General features: G+C 40.2%; 1 protein-coding gene across 3 annotated transcripts in view; it reads right to left on the minus strand.

Annotated features, from left to right (window-relative positions):
- LOC138665255 (zinc finger protein 34-like) overlaps positions 1–19,820 on the minus strand; it is a 56,850-nt gene extending 37,030 nt beyond the window's left edge. Inside the window, exons 1-2 of one of the 3 annotated variants that reach the window (XM_069752567.1) lie at positions 19,766–19,820; positions 4,788–4,878 (exon numbers count right to left, since the gene is read on the minus strand). The gene's annotated coding sequence lies outside the window, so the exon portion shown is untranslated. The remainder of the gene's footprint in view (positions 1–4,787; positions 4,879–19,765) is intronic. The other 2 variants (XM_069752569.1, XM_069752568.1) reach the window with 2 other exon arrangements.
- Between the last annotated feature and the right edge of the window lie 220 nt (positions 19,821–20,040).

Genomic DNA, 20,040 nt, shown 5'->3' on the forward strand with positions numbered 1-20,040 from the left:
TTAGTCACAGTGCCATGGGCTTTAAACTTCTTGATGACACTGCGCACGGTAGACACAGGAACATTCAGGTCTTTGGAAATGGACTTGTAGCCTTGAGATTGCTCATGCTTCCTCACAATTTGGTTTCTCAAGTCCTCAGACAGTTATTTGGTCTTCTTTCTTTTCTCCATGCTCAATGTGGTACACACAAGGACACAGAACAGAGGTTGAGTCAACTTTATTCCATGTCAACTGGCTGCAAGTGTGATTTAGTTATAGCCAACACCTGTTAAGTGCCACAGGTAAGTTACAGGTGCTGTTAATTACACAAATTAGGGAAGCATCACATGATTTTTTATGTTTGGTGTGGAATTATATCCAATTTGGCTTTAGGACAATTCTTTTTGTGCTTTTTCATTTAAGACAAATTAAATGAAGGTAATAATAACAAAGAATTTGTGTTTGCAATCATTTTCAGGAAGAAACTGAGTATTATCTGACAGAATTGCAGGGGTGTCAATACTTTTGGCCACAACTGTATATAGAAAAAAATACATTGAAAGTTGTCAGTGACCTATATAATTAGTGCAGTTCGTGTGTAGTTTGTGTTTAGCTAATAACTTAAAGAAAAAAATGGTGTGGGGTCCTACGAAATTCTAATAACCAGCACAGGAAAAGCCGACAGCTAGGGGCAGATGTGTATAGACTGGGATGGGGGTAGTAAGCATGGCGCTTCCCAGGCTATTAATATCAGCTAACACCTGAATACTAGCCGTACCTGGTTATTAAAATGGCGCCCTCTATAATAACCAGCAAAGGCTATAGAGACAGCTGCAGGCTGATATTAAGAGGCTAGGAAGGGGCCATGGATATTGGCCCCCTTCTCAGATTAAAAACATCAGCTCTCAGCTGCCCCTGAACTGGCACATCCATAAGATGCACCAATTCTGGTGCTTAGCCTCCGCTCTTCCCACTTGCCCTGGTGTGGTGGCAAGTGGGGTAATGGTATTGGGGTTGAGGTCAGCTTTGTATTGGCAGCTGACATCAAGCCCAGGGGTTAGTATGGAGAGGCATCCATAAGACACCCCCATTACTAACCTTGAAGTCAAATGGAAAAAAAAACACAACCTGAATAGAGTCCTTTAATTTAAATAAAGACACGGACATCTTTATTTGAAATTAAAAAAGCAAAGTTATACTTCCATTTATACCTAATCCACTGAAGCCCACGTCCCCTGTAAAAGACAAGAGATAATAAACCACCATATTCCTCACCTGTTCAACGAGAAGATAATCCATTTATCCCTTGCTCTGCTACATCTAGATGTCGTGCTGAAAGATGACATGATCAACATCAGCCCACAGCTGTCTGCCTAGCCTTTGCTGGTTATTAATTATAAGGGGCCCACATGTCATTTTTTGGGGGGTTCCACAGTGTAATAACCAGTAAATGCTAAGTATACAGCAGTGAGCTGACATTAATATCCTGGGAAGCTCCATGTTTACCTATTCCCAGGCTATAAACCTCAGCCCCCAGCTGTCAGATTTCCATCAGCTGGTTATTTAAATTTCGGCGGACCCCATACCATTTTTTTAATTTAATACATTTACAGTAAGCTATACACGCAAAGCAACGGTTATATAGCTCAAATATTTCTACCTATTTACCTATGTATTGAAGAATATTCTGTTAGGCTAGGTTCAGATTGCGTTAGGGCAATCCGTTTAGCGCTAAGCGCTAGCGGATTGCGCTAACGCAATGTCTTTTTCGGGGTCGCGTTTAACGTCCCCGCTCTCGCAGATCCCCGATCTGCGAGAGCGAGGAACGGACCTCGGGCGCGCCGCGGACGCTGCAAGCAGCGTCCGAGGCGCATCACAAAACACCGGCACATCGCTAGCGTGTGCCGAAAATGGCACGCGCTAGCGATGCGCGTTCCCATTGCTGCCAATGGGCGCGCTAACGGATGCGTTGCACGGCGTTAATTTTGCCGTGCAACGCTGTTCGTTAGCGCGGTCCCATTAACGTAATCTGAACGTAGCCTTAGAAAACTTTCTTTCAATGACAGTTACTCTATGTAAAATCTAATGTTAAAATCGCATTGCATACGCAAGCCACACGGATGTCATACAGATGCTAGGTGAGAAAAATCACATTATACTCTCATGACACCCGGCCGACTTTTCAGGAACAACATTGGACCAATTTTATTAACGCTGATGGGTAAGAGCGCCGATTGACATATACATGTGCAGCCACCTGCGTTCATTTTCAACATGGGTGTGGCCCTCGTCTCACTACTGTTACTTCAAGATGACCCTCATTTATCACACAAAAAGAGCACATCCTGTACATACACCCTGTGTGTGGGAACCAGGGGCGGATTATCAGAGGGTCAATATGGGCGGTAGCCCAGTGGTCTGGGGGGGCCCTGGGCTACCGCACAGATTGACCCTCCACTAATCGTCTGTGAATGCCCGCCGGCATTTATGTGACCCCGGACCCGGTGGGCAGAGAGAGGGGGTCCGCATCGGGCCCCTTCCGGCGCTGCGGCGGTTTCCTATTGACGTGCGGGCACGCGACCGCACGTCAATAGTTAACAACAACAGCCGCCAGCCAATTGGAGGTTGGCAGCTGAAGTCGGCCGCAGCGCACACGTCGCCGGCGTCTGACGTCATTGTCAGTCGCCGGCGAGTGTGCGCTGCTGGAGGGAGCTCGCCGCCTGGAGCGCGGACAGGTGAGGAGACTGTTTTTTTTTTTTGTTGTTTTTTGATAAGCTAACGGTAGACACACTGGGGGGCAATGCTGGAGGACACACTGGGGCAATGCTGGAGACACTGGGGGCAATGCTGGAGACACTGGGGCAGATTGCTGGAGGACACACTGGGGGCAATGCTGGAGACACTGGGGAAGATTGCTGGAGACACTGGGGCAGATTGCTGGACACACTGGGGCAATGCTGGAGGACACACTAGGGCAGATTGCTGGAGACACTGGGGCAATGCTGGAGACACTGGGGCAGATTGCTGGACACACTGGAGCAATGCTGGACACACTGGGGCAGATGATTGCTGGAGACACTGGGGCAGATTGCTGGACACACTGGGGCAGATTGCTGGAGGACACACTGGGGCAATGCTGGAGACACTGGGGCAATGCTGGAGACACTGGGGCAATGCTGGAGACACTGGAGCAATGCTGGAGACACTGGGCCAGATTGCTGGACACACTGGTGGTAATATGCTGGACACACTGGGGCAGATTGCTGGACACACTTTCTGGGGGTAATGCTGGACACACTGGGGCAATATGCTGGACACACTGGGGCAAATTCCTGGACACACTGGGGGTAATATGCTGAACACACTGGGGGTAATATGCTGGACACACTGGGGCAGATTGCTGGACACACTGGGGCAGATTGCTGGACACACTGGGGGTAATATGCTGGACACACTGGGGCAGATTGCTGGACACACTGGGGCAGATTGCTGGACACACTGTCTGGGGGCAATGCTGGACACACAAGGGCAGATTGCTGGACACACTGGGGGCAATATGCTGGAGTCAAACACTGGGACAGATTGCTGGACACACTGTCTGGGGGCAATGCTGGACACACTGGGGCAATATGCTGGACATACTGGGGCAGATTGCTGGACACACTGGGGGCAGGACTGGAGGCATGGGCAGAATGTAGACACGGGGCATGATTGGAGACACGGGGCAGAATGAAAGACATGGGGCAGGATTGGATCATGGGGCAGGATGAATACGATGGAGACAGATGGGGCAGGATGGGGAGATCATATGGTGTAGAATGGATACTCATGAGTGCAGGATGGGAGAACATATGGCTGGAGCCAGGAATGAGATAAACGGGGCCAGGGTGGGGAATATTATTACCATAGGGGCTAATTAAGGGATATTATTACTGCAGTGATGTATTTATTTTATTTTTTGAGGATACTGTTTTAAATGGGGGGGCGGTCCTGTTACTGTGAAGAGTGACACTATATCACCTTTTTTTCCTTCATGTGTTGTAATGTAGAAGTTGTGAAAATTTAAGTAATGTGTTCTGCAAGCGGAGCTCGAGATAACTGTTATTTCCTGCAGAAACGAGTCCTGGCTGGAAGAAATGATGGCGGTCTGTGCTGGATGAAAGATGAAGGACTTCACCTAGAGACATCACTGGTGAGTCAGTGTTACCTATACACTGACACTATACACTATATACAGAGCTCCTGTGTACAATGTCACCAGTGATCACTGTATTACCTATACATTATATACAGAGCTCCTGTGTATAATGTCACCAGTGATCTCTGTATTACCTCTACACAGACACTGCATACTAAGTACAGATCTCCTGTGAATACTGGCACTTATGGTGATAACCTACACAAAAAGGTGTGATACCACAATTAATATGATCCACCACGGTACTGTGATAAAATATACATTTTATTAGACATATTTTTTTTGTACAAAAAGACAAATGTGTAAAAGTATGAATTACTACATAGAAAAAGGGTACAGATCCTCAAAAAGAGGGACTATATTGCCATAGGTAAGCGCCTAGAACCCAGGCCAAAACATGCATAAACATATGAACTGCTATGTTATAATAGTGAGACAGTCTGTTTATATCAAGATGCCGTTGGACTCTGAAAAATCCCCATACATAACGGCCTATGGAATGCCAGTCATTCTAATAAAGGGAGACATGTAATCATGCTATAATCCTAACTTTCAGGTTCCCAACATGCTGAATTCTCACATAGAACGGTGTAGTGATATGATATGTTACCTAGTTATAGGCCTGGTATGCGCTCCTCGGCGTCCCTCTGCCCCGACGCGCGTTTCGCGTTAGCTTCTTCTGAAGGCATATAATTATTGTTCTGTATGGGGATTATGGGTGAAATATCACAAATACACATGCTCAGGAACATATTTCATCTACTTCTGATAGGAATATGGGTATAATTATTGATCTGTATGGGGATTATGGGTGAAATATCACAAATACACATGCTCAGGAACATACTTCATCTACTTCTGATAGGAATATGGGTATATCTATTGTTCTGTATGGGGATTATGGGTGAAATATCACAAATACACATGCTCAGGAACATACTTCATCTACTTCTGATACGAATATGGGTATAATTATTGTTCTGTGTGGGGATTATGGGTGAAATATCACAAATACACATGCCCAGGAACATATTTCATCTACTTCTGATAGGAATATGGGTATATCTATTGATCTGTATGGGGATTATGGGTGAAATATCACAAATACACATGCCCAGGAACATACTTTATCTACTTCTGATAGGAATATGGGTATAATTATTGTTCTGTATGGGGATTATGGGTGAAATATCACAAATACACATGCCCAGGAACATATTTCATCTACTTCTGATAGGAATATGGGTATAATTATTGATCTGTATGGGGATTATGGGTGAAATATCACAAATACACATGCCCAGGAACATACTTCATCTACTTCTGATAGGAATATGGGTATAATTATTGTTCTGTATGGGGATTATGGGTGAAATATCACAAATACACATGCCCAGGAACATATTTCATCTACTTCTGATAGGAATATGGGTATAATTATTGTTCTGTATGGGGATTATGGGTGAAATATCACAAATACACATGCGCAGGAACATACTTCATCTACTTCTGATAGGAATATGAGTATAATTATTGTTCTGTATGGGGATTATGGGTGAAATATCACAAATACACATGCTCAGGAACATATTTCATCTACTTCTGATAGGAATATGGGTATAATTATTGTTCTGTATGGGGATTATGGGTGAAATATCACAAATACACATGCTCAGGAACATACTTCATCTACTTCTGATAGGAATATGGGTATAATTATTGTTCTGTATGGGGATTATGGGTGAAATATCACAAATACACATGCCCAGGAACATACTTCATCTACTTCTGATAGGAATATGGGTATATCTATTGATCTGTATGGGGATTATGGGTGAATTATCACAAAAACACATGCCCAGGAACATACTTTATCTACTTCTGATAGGAATATGGGTATAATTATTGATCTGTATGGGGATTATGGGTGAAATATCACAAATACACATGCCCAGGAACATACTTTATCTACTTCTGATAGGAATATGGGTATAACTATTGTTCTGTATGGGGATTATGGGTGAAATATCACAAAAACACATGCCCAGGAACATATTTCATCTACTTCTGATAGGAATATGGGTATATCTATTGATCTGTATGGGGATTATGGGTGAATTATCACAAAAACACATGCCCAGGAACATACTTCATCTACTTCTGATAGGAATATGGGTATATCTATTGATCTGTATGGGGATTATGGGTGAAATATCACAAATACACATGCTCAGGAACATATTTCATCTACTTTTGATAGGAATATGGGTATGTCTATTGTTCTGTATGGGGATTATGGGTGAAATATCACAAATACACATGCCCAGGAACATACTTCATCTACTTCTGATAGGAATATGGGTATAATTATTGTTCTGTATGGGGATTATGGGTGAGATATCACAAATACACATGCCCAGGAACATACTTCCTCTACTTCTGATAGGAATATGGGTATATCTATTGATCTGTATGGGGATTATGGGTGAATTATCACAAAATCACATGCCCAGGAACATATTTCATCTACTTCTGATAGGAATATGGGTATAATTATTGATCTGTATGGGGATTATGGGTGAAATATCACAAATACACATGCCCAGGAACATACTTTATCTACTTCTGATAGGAATATGGGTATAACTATTGTTCTGTATGGGGATTATGGGTGAAATATCACAAAAACACATGCCCCGGAACATATTTCATCTACTTCTGATAGGAATATGGGTATAATTATTGATCTGTATGGGGATTATGGGTGAAATATCACAAATACACATGCCCAGGAACATACTTTATCTACTTCTGATAGGAATATGGGTATAATTATTGTTCTGTATGGGGATTATGGGTGAAATATCACAAATACACATGCCCAGGAACATACTTTATCTACTTCTGATAGGAATATGGGTATAATTATTGTTCTGTATGGGGATTATGGGTGAAATATCACAAATACACATGCCCAGGAACATATTTCATCTACTTCTTATAGGAATATGGGTATAATTATTGATCTGTATGGGGATTATAGGTGAAATATCACAAATACACATGCCCAGGAACATACTTCATCTACTTCTGATAGGAATATGGGTATAACTATTGTTCTGTATGGGGATTATGGGTGAAATATCACAAATACACATGCCCAGGAACATACTTCATCTACTTCTGATAGGAATATGGGTATATCTATTGTTCTGTATGGGGATTATGGGTGAAATATCACAAATACACATGCTCAGGAACATATTTCATCTACTTTTGATAGGAATATGGGTATGTCTATTGTTCTGTATGGGGACTATGGGTGAAATATCACAAATACACATGCCGAGTAACATACTTCATCTACTTCTGATAGGAATATGGGTATAACTATTGTTCTGTATGGGGATTATGGGTGAAATATCACAAATACACATGCCCAGGAACATATTTCATCTACTTCTGATAGGAATATGAGTATAACTATTGATCTGTATGGGGATTATGGGTGAATTATCACAAAAACACATGCCCAGGAACATACTTCATCTACTTCTGATAGGAATATGGGTATATCTATTGATCTGTATGGGGATTATGGGTGAAATATCACAAATACACATGCTCAGGAACATACTTCATCTACTTCTGATAGGAATATGGGTATAATTATTGTTCTGTATGGGGATTATGGGTGAGATATCACAAATACACATGCCCAGGAACATACTTCCTCTACTTCTGATAGGAATATGGGTATATCTATTGATCTGTATGGGGATTATGGGTGAATTATCACAAAATCACATGCCCAGGAACATATTTCATCTACTTCTGATAGGAATATGGGTATAATTATTGATCTGTATGGGGATTATGGGTGAAATATCACAAATACACATGCCCAGGAACATACTTTATCTACTTCTGATAGGAATATGGGTATAACTATTGTTCTGTATGGGGATTATGGGTGAAATATCACAAAAACACATGCCCCGGAACATATTTCATCTACTTCTGATAGGAATATGGGTATAATTATTGATCTGTATGGGGATTATGGGTGAAATATCACAAATACACATGCCCAGGAACATACTTTATCTGCTTCTGATAGGAATATGGGTATAATTATTGTTCTGTATGGGGATTATGGGTGAAATATCACAAATACACATGCCCAGGAACATACTTTATCTACTTCTGATAGGAATATGGGTATAATTATTGTTCTGTATGGGGATTATGGGTGAAATATCACAAATACACATGCCCAGGAACATATTTCATCTACTTCTTATAGGAATATGGGTATAATTATTGATCTGTATGGGGATTATAGGTGAAATATCACAAATACACATGCCCAGGAACATACTTCATCTACTTCTGATAGGAATATGGGTATAACTATTGTTCTGTATGGGGATTATGGGTGAAATATCACAAATACACATGCCCAGGAACATACTTCATCTACTTCTGATAGGAATATGGGTATATCTATTGTTCTGTATGGGGATTATGGGTGAAATATCACAAATACACATGCCCAGGAACATACTTCATCTACTTCTGATAGGAATATGGGTATAACTATTGTTCTGTATGGGGATTATGGGTGAAATATCACAAATACACATGCTCAGGAACATATTTCATCTACTTTTGATAGGAATATGGGTATGTCTATTGTTCTGTATGGGGATTATGGGTGAAATATCACAAATACACATGCCCAGGAACATACTTCATCTACTTCTGATAGGAATATGGGTATAATTATTGTTCTGTATGGGGATTATGGGTGAAATATCACAAATACACATGCCCAGGAACATACTTTATCTACTTCTGATAGGAATATGGGTATAATTATTGATCTGTATGGGGATTATGGGTGAAATATCACAAATACACATGCTCAGGAACATATTTCATCTACTTTTGATAGGAATATGGGTATGTCTATTGTTCTGTATGGGGATTATGGGTGAAATATCACAAATACACATGCCGAGTAACATACTTCATCTACTTCTGATAGGAATATGGGTATAACTATTGTTCTGTATGGGGATTATGGGTGAAATATCACAAATACACATGCCCAGGAACATATTTCATCTACTTCTGATAGGAATATGAGTATAACTATTGATCTGTATGGGGATTATGGGTGAAATATCACAAATACACATGCTCAGGAACATACTTCATCTACTTCTGATAGGAATATGGGTATAATTATTGTTCTGTATGGGGATTATGGGTGAAATATCACAAATACACATGCCCAGGAACATACTTCATCTACTTCTGATAGGAATATGGGTATATCTATTGATCTGTATGGGGATTATGGCTGAAATATCACAAATACACATGCCGAGGAACATACTTCATCTACTTCTGATAGGAATATGAGTATAATTATTGTTCTGTATGGGGATTATGGGTGAAATATCACAAATACACATGCCCAGGAACATACTTCATCTACTTCTGATAGGAATATGAGTATAATTATTGATCTGTATGGGGATTATGGGTGAAATATCACAAATACACATGCTCAGGAACATACTTCATCTACTTCTGATAGGAATATGGGTATAATTATTGTTCTGTATGGGGATTATGGGTGAAATATCACAAATACACATGCCCAGGAACATACTTCATCTACTTCTGATAGGAATATGGGTATAATTATTGTTCTGTATGGGGATTATGGGTGAAATATCACAAATACACATGCCCAGGAACATACTTCATCTACTTCTGATAGGAATATGAGTATAATTATTGATCTGTATGGGGATTATGGGTGAAATATCACAAATACACATGCTCAGGAACATACTTCATCTACTTCTGATAGGAATATGGGTATAATTATTGTTCTGTATGGGGATTATGGGTGAAATATCACAAATACACATGCCCAGGAACATACTTCATCTACTTCTGATAGGAATATGGGTATATCTATTGTTCTGTATGGGGATTATGGGTGAAATATCACAAATACACATGCCCAGGAACATACTTCATCTACTTCTGATAGGAATATGGGTATATCTATTGATCTGTATGGGGATTATGGGTGAAATATCACAAATACACATGCCCAGGAACATACTTCATCTACTTCTGATAGGAATATGGGTATAATTATTGTTCTGTATGGGGATTATGGGTGAAATATCACAAATACACATGCCCAGGAACATACTTCATCTACTTCTGATAGGAATATGGGTATAATTATTGTTCTGTATGGGGATTATAGGTGATATATTGTGAATACACATGCCCAGTATCATATTCGATCAATTCCTGGTAAGAACACGTATGTGTACAATTATTGTTTTATATGTTGATTATTGGTAAAATATGATGAAACATTTCATTAACTTCCAGTAAGAATATGGGTATATTTATTATTCTATATGGGGTTATGGTCAGAATGCCATGGATATACAGATCCTGTAACCTATTTGCATCTGACAGGATTACATGTCCATTGACTTCTCCCACCCCTGGGAGATGTGAGCCCTGGCATCATAGGTCTTTGACCCAGTGTTCCCACCTCCTTATTAGGCCGGCCATGTCATAGAGATGAGCAGTCTTGCACCATACTTCTTGCTTATATACCTATATTATTCTCAATACATTGTTCTTTATAGAATGTTGGATCGTTTGCAGGATTTTATTGGTTACTTAGGTTTGTTGACATCAATAACTTTTAATGGAGATATATAGAATTTTTTTTTAATAACTTTTAATAAAATAATAGGTTTTATCTTAACAAAAATATTTGGAAATGGAACATGTATTTTAGTGTATACTGGTCTCTAGGTTAATACGAAGGCCATCATAACAAATCCAACAAAATAGCTTTCATGGAACAATAAATGATCCTGCTTACGTTCACATGTCTGATATAGGACTCGGTATTGCTTCTTCGTCAGTAGGCAAGGCATAATTGAATCTTATGTGCCTGTTTTCCATCCAGGTTCACTTGAATGGGAATGGAAACCTTCATATTGTTCCCCGCTATACAGGGCAGATTTTTTTTTTTTTGTGTGTGGCTGTGGGAAAAAGATGAGGGTAACGTATACAGTCATGGCCAAAAGTTTTGAGAATGACACCAAAATTCTATTTTCACATGATCTGCTGCCCTCTGGTTTTTATTAGTGTTTGTCTGATGTTTATATCACATACAGAAATATAATTGCAATCATATTATGAGCACCAATAGGTTATATTGACAGTTAGAATGAGTTAATGCAGCAAGTCAATATTTGCAGTGTTGACCCTTCTTCTTCAAGACCTCTGCAATTCTCCCTGGCATGCTCTCAATCAACTTCTGGACCAAATCCTGACTGATAGCAGTCCATTCTTGCATAATCAATGCTTGCATTTTGCCAGAATTTGTTGGTTTTTGTTTGTCCACCCGTCTCTTGATGATTGACCACAAGTTCTCAATGGGATTAAGATCTGGGGAGTTTCCAGGCCATGGACCCAAAATCTCTGTTTTGTTCCATGAGCCATTTAGTTATCACCTTTGCTTTATGGCACGGTGCTCCATCATGCTGGAAAAGGCATTGTTGGGCGCCAAACTGCTCTTGTACGGTTGGGAGAAGTTGCTCTTGGAGGACATTCTGGTACCATTCTTTATTCATGGCTGTTTTTAGGCCGATTCCCTTGGCTGAGAAGCAACCCCACACAAGAATGGTTTCAGGATGCTTTACAGTTGGCATGAGACAAGACTGGTGGGAGCGCTCACCTCTTCTTCTCCGAATAAGCTGTTTTCCAGATGTCCCAAACAATCGAAAAGGGGATCCATCAGAGAAAATGACTTTGCCCCAGTCCTCAGCAGTCCACTCCCTGTACCTTTTGCAGAATATCAGTCGGTCCCTGATGTTTTTTTCTGGAGAGAAGTGGCTTCTTTGCTGCCCTCCTTGAAACCAGGCCTTGCTCAAAGAGTCTCCGCAGTCTCACAGTGCATGCAGAAGCACTCACACCAGCCTGCTGCCATTCCTGAGCAAGCTCGGCACTGCTGGTAGTCCGATCCCGCAGCTGAAACAGTTTTAAGATACGGTCCTGGCGCTTGCTGGTCTTTCTTGGGCGCCCTGGAGCCTTTTTGACAACAATGGAAGCTCTCTCCTTGAAGTTCTTGATGATGCGATAGATTGTTGACTGAGGTGCAATCTTTGTAGCTGCAATACTCTTCCCTGTTAGGCCATTTTTGTGCAGTGCAATGATGGCTGCACATGTTTCTTTAGAGATAACCATGGTTAACTGAAGAGAAACAATGATACCAAGAACCAGCCTCCTTTTAAAGTGTCCAGTGATGTCATTCTTACTTAATCATGACTGATTGATCGCCAGCCCTGTGCTCATCAACACCCACACCTGTGTTAATGGATCAATCACTAAAATGATGTTAGCTGCTCCTTTTAAGGCAGGACTGCAATGATGTTGAAATGTGTTTTGGGGGTTAAAGTTCATTTTCTGGGCAAATATTGACTTTGCAAGTACAGTAATTGCTGTTAAGCTGATCACTCTGACATTCAGGAGTATATGCAAATTGCCATTACAAAAATGAAGCAGTAGACTTTGGAAAAATTACTATTTGTCTCATTCTCAATACTTTTGGCCATGACTGTACAGCACTTTGCCAGCCAATTTACTGCTTTATCCAAGCATCCAGGCGGCTGCCCAGGGCTCCCCTTTTAGACACAAAAAATGGACAAAAGCGGACACTAGAACATAAAAGAGAGGTAGGATGACACAAAAGGAGGATACTCAGAGGGACAGAAGGATACAAGAGGGACAGGAAGACCCAAAGCGGGACAGCAGGATACAAAGGGGGGCATTTTATTCAGTTGTTTGAGTTATCCCAGTTTTTCACAAATCCAAGCACCCTCTGCTCACGTTTAGCTTGGATAAAAGAGACTCTACTGGATATTTTTATCAGGTAAAGGATAAATATGGGAGTTGGGATTTGTAGCCATGTTGTCCAAATCATAATCCCCATATAAATGAATATTGATAATAATCAATAATATAATCATCCACATCTGATGATCATATCACATTACATTTTATGTGAAATTAGTGGGGTAAGGTGTTTGTTGGTTGACAGCACACGCTATGCACGATTGAGCAGCTAAGTATTAAATTTCACAAGGAAAACACAGGCTATTTTCAACTCGACGCTTTAAAGAGGACCTGTCATCACATTCAATGCCACCAAGCCGCAGCTATGGTGGCATAGTTGACAGGTCCAGCTGTGTGGAGAGACCTTTGTCCACCTCCCTGGGTGCCTCCTCATTGAAATACTAAACTTTATTGCCCCCTTGGCGCGCGTAACGGGAATCAAGAAGTGGTCCTGTTGGTGTTTTGGAGTGTGAACCAATCAGTGCTTGAGCCCTGCGCTGTGCCGCGTCATCAGTCGCTGGGCAGTAAAAAAATTCCTGCCCAGCAACTGATGACGCAGTGCATTGTAGATAGCGCAGATTTGTTCACACTCCATCGGACCGATACAGACACTTCATGCTTCCAGTGGTGCCCGTCGAGAGGAATAAAGTGTAATATTTTAGTGCGGAGGCACCAGGGAGGCGGATAGAGGGCTGTCCACACTGCTGGACCTGTCAGCTATGCCACCATAGCTGCGGCTTGGTGGCATTGAATGTGATGACAGGTCAGCTTTAAGCCTTTTTTTCAGTACTGAAGATAAGCAGTTAAAAGTCTCTTAAATCAGCCTTTATTTACTTATTTCAGCAACCTTGACGTCCAACCACAAAATATATCAATAAAGTCACAAAAGCTATTTTCAAGTCAATGCTTCAGACGGTTTTCACAATCTTGAAGAAAAAAAAAAAAAAAGCAAAAACTTTGTTAAACCCGTCTTTCCAGGCCTGTTTCAGCATCTTTGAGCGTATAAACACTGCATATGTCCAGGAAATCAATGCAGATATTTTCAAATTAATAGTTCAAACTGTTATCGCTATATTAATGAAAAGCCGTCATATAGAGACAATAAACAGCCTATACTGACTTATTACAGCGCTATTGAATGCAGAATTACCAAGTTGTAAAAGGAAATTACTTAGCCTATTTGACGCTGTAATATAAATCTACATATAGGTATTCATTTATTATGGAGCTTAGGTGCCCACAAGTTTTTAAAGATATTTTTTCAAACAAAGCTGCAAAATTATTTGGCCTCTGTAAATATAATATTTCACATTGAATTACCATGGAGGTGAATAATTCTATTCATATTATTATGGGAAATTCATCAAATGTGGTACTGGGCATGACTATTTGGGATAAATATATATGTTCTTAAAATAATGATAAAATATGTTCGTAGGCATGTGTATTTGTGATATTTCACCCATAATCCTCATACAGAACAATAGATATACCCATATTCCTATCAGAAGTAGATGAAGTATGTTCCTGGGCATGTGTATTTGTGATATTTCACCCATAATCCCCATACAGAACAATAGTTATACCCATATTCCTATCAGAAGTAGATGAAGTATGTTCCTGGGCATGTGTATTTGTGATATTTCACCCATAATCCCCATACAGAACAATAATTATACCCATATTCCTATCAGAAGTAGATGAAGTATGTTCCTGGGCATGTGTATTTGTGATATTTCACCCATAATCCCCATACACAACAATAATTATACCCATATTCCTATCAGAAGTAGATGAAGTATGTTCCTGGGCATGTGTATTTGTGATATTTCACCCATAATCCCCATACAGAACAACAATTATACCCATATTCCTATCAGAAGTAGATGAAATATGTTCCTGAGCATGTGTATTTGTGATATTTCACCCATAATCCCCATACAGATCAATAATTATACCCATATTCCTATCAGAAGTAGATGAAGTATGTTCCTGGGCATGTGTATTTGTGATATTTCACCCATAATCCCCATACACAACAATAATTATACCCATATTCCTATCAGAAGTAGATGAAGTATGTTCCTGGGCATGTGTATTTGTGATATTTCACCCATAATCCCCATACAGAACAACAATTATACCCATATTCCTATCAGAAGTAGATGAAATATGTTCCTGAGCATGTGTATTTGTGATATTTCACCCATAATCCCCATACAGAATAATAATTATACCCATATTCCTATCAGAAGTAGATGAAGTATGTTCCTGGGCATGTGTATTTGTGATATTTCACCCATAATCCCCATACAGATCAATAATTATACCCATATTCCTATCAGAAGTAGATGAAGTATGTTCCTGGGCATGTGTATTTGTGATATTTCACCCATAATCCCCATACAGAACAATAATTATACTCATATTCCTATCAGAAGTAGATGAAGTATGTTCCTGAGCATGTGTATTTGTGATATTTCACCCATAATCCCCATACAGAACAATAATTATACCCATATTCCTATCAGAAGTAGATGAAGTATGTTCCTGGGCATGTGTATTTGTGATATTTCACCCATAATCCCCATACAGAACAATAATTATACTCATATTCCTATCAGAAGTAGATGAAGTATGTTCCTGGGCATGTGTATTTGTGATATTTCACCCATAATCCCCATACAGAACAATAGTTATACCCATATTCCTATCAGAAGTAGATGAAGTATGTTCCTGGGCATGTGTATTTGTGATATTTCACCCATAATCCCCATACAGAACAATAGTTATACCCATATTCCTATCAGAAGTAGATGAAATATGTTCCTCGGCATGTGTATTTGTGATATTTCACCCATAATCCCCATACAGAACAATAATTATACCCATATTCCTATCAGAAGTAGATGAAGTATGTTCCTGGGCATGTGTATTTGTGATATTTCACCCATAATCCAAATACAGAACAATAATGATACTCATATTCCTATCAGAAGTAGATGAAGTATGTTCCTGAGCATGTGTATTTGTGATATTTCACCCATAATCCCCATACAGAACAATAATTATACCCATTTTCCTATCAGAAGTAGATGAAGTATGTTCCTGGGCATGTGTATTTGTGATATTTCACCCATAATCCCCATACAGAACAATAATTATACCCATATTCCTATCAGAAGTAGATGAAGTATGTTCCTGGGCACGTGTATTTGTGATATTTCACCCATAATCCCCATACAGAACAATAGTTATACCCATATTCCTATCAGAAGTAGATGAAGTATGTTCCTGAGCATGTGTATTTGTGATATTTCACCCATAATCCCCATACAGAACAATAGTTATACCCATATTCCTATCAGAAGTAGATGAAGTAACATAGTAACATAGTAACATAGTTAGTAAGGCCGAAAAAAGACATTTGTCCATCCAGTTCAGCCTATATTCCATCATAATAAATACCAAGATCTACGTCCTTCTACAGAACCTAATAATTGTATGATACAATATTGTTCTGCTCCAGGAAGACATCCAGGCCTCTCTTGAACCCCTCGACTGAGTTCGCCATCACCACCTCCTCAGGCAAGCAATTCCAGATTCTCACTGCCCTAACAGTAAAGAATCCTCTTCTATGTTGGTGGAAAAACCTTCTCTCCTCCAGACGCAAAGAATGCCCCCTTGTGCCCGTCACCTTCCTTGGTATAAACAGATCCTCAGCGAGATATTTGTATTGTCCCCTTATATACTTATACATGGTTATTAGATCGCCCCTCAGTCGTCTTTTTTCTAGACTAAATAATCCTAATTTCGCTAATCTATCTGGGTATTGTAGTTCTCCCATCCCCTTTATTAATTTTGTTGCCCTCCTTTGTACTCTCTCTAGTTCCATTCTATCCTTCCTGAACACCGGTGCCCAAAACTGGACACAGTACTCCATGTGCGGTCTAACTAGGGATTTGTACAGAGGCAGTATAATGCTCTCATCATGTGTATCCAGACCTCTTTTAATGCACCCCATGATCCTGTTTGCCTTGGCAGCTGCTGCCTGGCACTGGCTGCTCCAGGTAAGTTTATCATTAACTAGGATCCCCAAGTCCTTCTCCCTGTCAGATTTACCCAGTGGTTTCCCATTCAGTGTGTAATGGTGACATTGATTCCTTCTTCCCATGTGTATAACCTTACATTTATCATTGTTAAACCTCATCTGCCACCTTTCAGCCCAAGTTTCCAACTTATCCAGATCCATCTGTAGCAGAATACTATCTTCTCTTGTATTAACTGCTTTACATAGTTTTGTATCATCTGCAAATATCGATATTTTACTGTGTAAACCTTCTACCAGATCATTAATGAATATGTTGAAGAGAACAGGTCCCAATACTGACCCCTGCGGTACCCCACTGGTCACAGCAACCCAGTTAGAGACTATACCATTTATAACCACCCTCTGCTTTCTATCACTAAGCCAGTTACTAACCCATTTACACACATTTTCCCCCAGACCAAGCATTCTCATTTTGTGTACCAACCTCTTGTGCGGCACGGTATCAAACGCTTTGGAAAAATCGAGATATACCACGTTCCTGGTATGTTCCTGGGCATGTGTATTTGTGATATTTCACCCATAATCCCCATACAGAACAATAGTTATACCCATATTCCTATCAGAAGTAGATGAAATATGTTCCTGGGCATGTGTATTTGTGATATTTCACCCATAATCCCCATACAGAACAATAGATATACCCATATTCCTATCAGAAGTAGATGAAGTATGTTCCTGGGCATGTGTATTTGTGATATTTCACCCATAATCCCCATACAGAACAATAGTTATACCCATATTCCTATCAGAAGTACATGAAGTATGTTCCTGGACATGTGTATTTGTGATATTTCACCCATAATCCCCATACAGAACAATAGATATACCCATATTCCTATCAGAAGTAGATGAAGTATGTTCCTGAACATGTGTATTTGTGATATTTCACCCATAATCCCCATACAGAACAATAATTATACCCATATTCCTATCAGAAGTAGATGAAGTATGTTCCTGGGCATGTGTATTTGTGATATTTCACCCATAATCCCCATACAGAACAATAGTTATACCCATATTCCTATCAGAAGTAGATGAAGTATGTTCCTGAGCATGTGTATTTGTGATATTTCACCCATAATCCCCATACAGAACAATAGTTATACCCATATTCCTATCAGAAGTAGATGAAGTATGTTCCTGGGCATGTGTATTTGTGATATTTCACCCATAATCCCCATACAGAACAATAGTTATATCCATATTCCTATCAGAAGTAGATGAAATATGTTCCTGGGCATGTGTATTTGTGATATTTCACCCATAATCCCCATACAGAACAATAGATATACCCATATTCCTATCAGAAGTAGATGAAGTATGTTCCTGGACATGTGTATTTGTGATATTTCACCCATAATCCCCATACAGAACAATAGTTATACCCATATTCCTATCAGAAGTAGATGAAGTATGTTCCTGGGCATGTGTATTTGTGATATTTCACCCATAATCCCCATACAGAACAATAATTATACCCATATTCCTATCAGAAGTAGATGAAGTATGTTCCTGGGCATGTGTATTTGTGATATTTCACCCATAATCCCCATACAGAACAATAGATATACCCATATTCCTATCAGAAGTAGATGAAGTATGTTCCTGAGCATGTGTATTTGTGATATTTCACCCATAATCCCCATACAGAACAATAGATATACCCATATTCCTATCAGAAGTAGATGCAGTATGTTCCTGAGCATGTGTATTTGTGATATTTCACCCATAATCCCCATACAGAACAATAGATATACCCATATTCCTATCAGAAGTAGATGCAGTATGTTCCTGGGCATGTGTATTTGTGATATTTCACCCATAATCCCCATACAGAACAATAATTATACCCATATTCCTATCAGAAGTAGATGAAGTATGTTCCTGAGCATGTGTATTTGTGATATTTCACCCATAATCCCCATACAGAACAATAATTATACCCATATTCATATCAGAAGTAGATTAATTATGTTCCTGGGCATGTGTATTTGTGATATTTCACCCATAATCCCCATACAGAACAATAGTTATACCCATATTCCCTTCTTGCTATATTACAAGAAGTCATTTCCTGGGCTGCATTTGTAAAATGTGCTGCCATCTAGTGGTGGAGTCTAGTATTGCAGCCCATCATCCCAATATGCAGTTTAGTCTGTCCCCGAATATTGCTGTGGATTCGGTGCAGGTTTCATCCTATTCTTTGCAAGGGGTGAAATCAAAGCTGAAATCTACAGGAAACCAGTGACAGGCTGAATATAAAAAATCCACACGGTGCCAAGTTTTGTGCAGACATTTTTCTGCAGAGTGTGGAAGCCATCTACTGTGCTGGTCCTGTACTATGCAGCACCCACTCAGAACGTCTCTCCTGGATGGAAGACACTCAGGCTTTCCTACTCTGAACTAATAGAAGCCCCCTAGACATAAACCCAATCAGCACACACAGCCCTGCAGCAGGAGGTGTCGGCCAGCTGCCCCTATAGCAGGACACAGGGGACAATGTGGGCAAAGACAAGACGTACTGTCAGCAGACTGCAGGCACCACTGCTCACCAACCAGCTCACCCGGAAGTAATGTAGCTCAAGGACCTGGGACGATGTCAACGTCATGTGACCAGTCACGTGTGCGGGAGGAGTCGCCCTCCTCCACCGTCCTGGTGCCCGGAGACGCATGAGGAGGATTACTTCCTGGTGAGTCAGTTGCTGCTCATTGCGAGTGGGTGTTAGTCAGTTGTGTGATTTTGCGTGGCGTTTCCAAACAGAGATTCTTCCTTTTGCTCCTCCATAAAGTCCTGAGC

The sequence above is a fragment of the Ranitomeya imitator genome, chromosome 2 (assembly GCF_032444005.1).
Source record: "Ranitomeya imitator isolate aRanImi1 chromosome 2, aRanImi1.pri, whole genome shotgun sequence".
NCBI classification, from domain to species: Eukaryota; Metazoa; Chordata; class Amphibia; order Anura; family Dendrobatidae; genus Ranitomeya; species Ranitomeya imitator.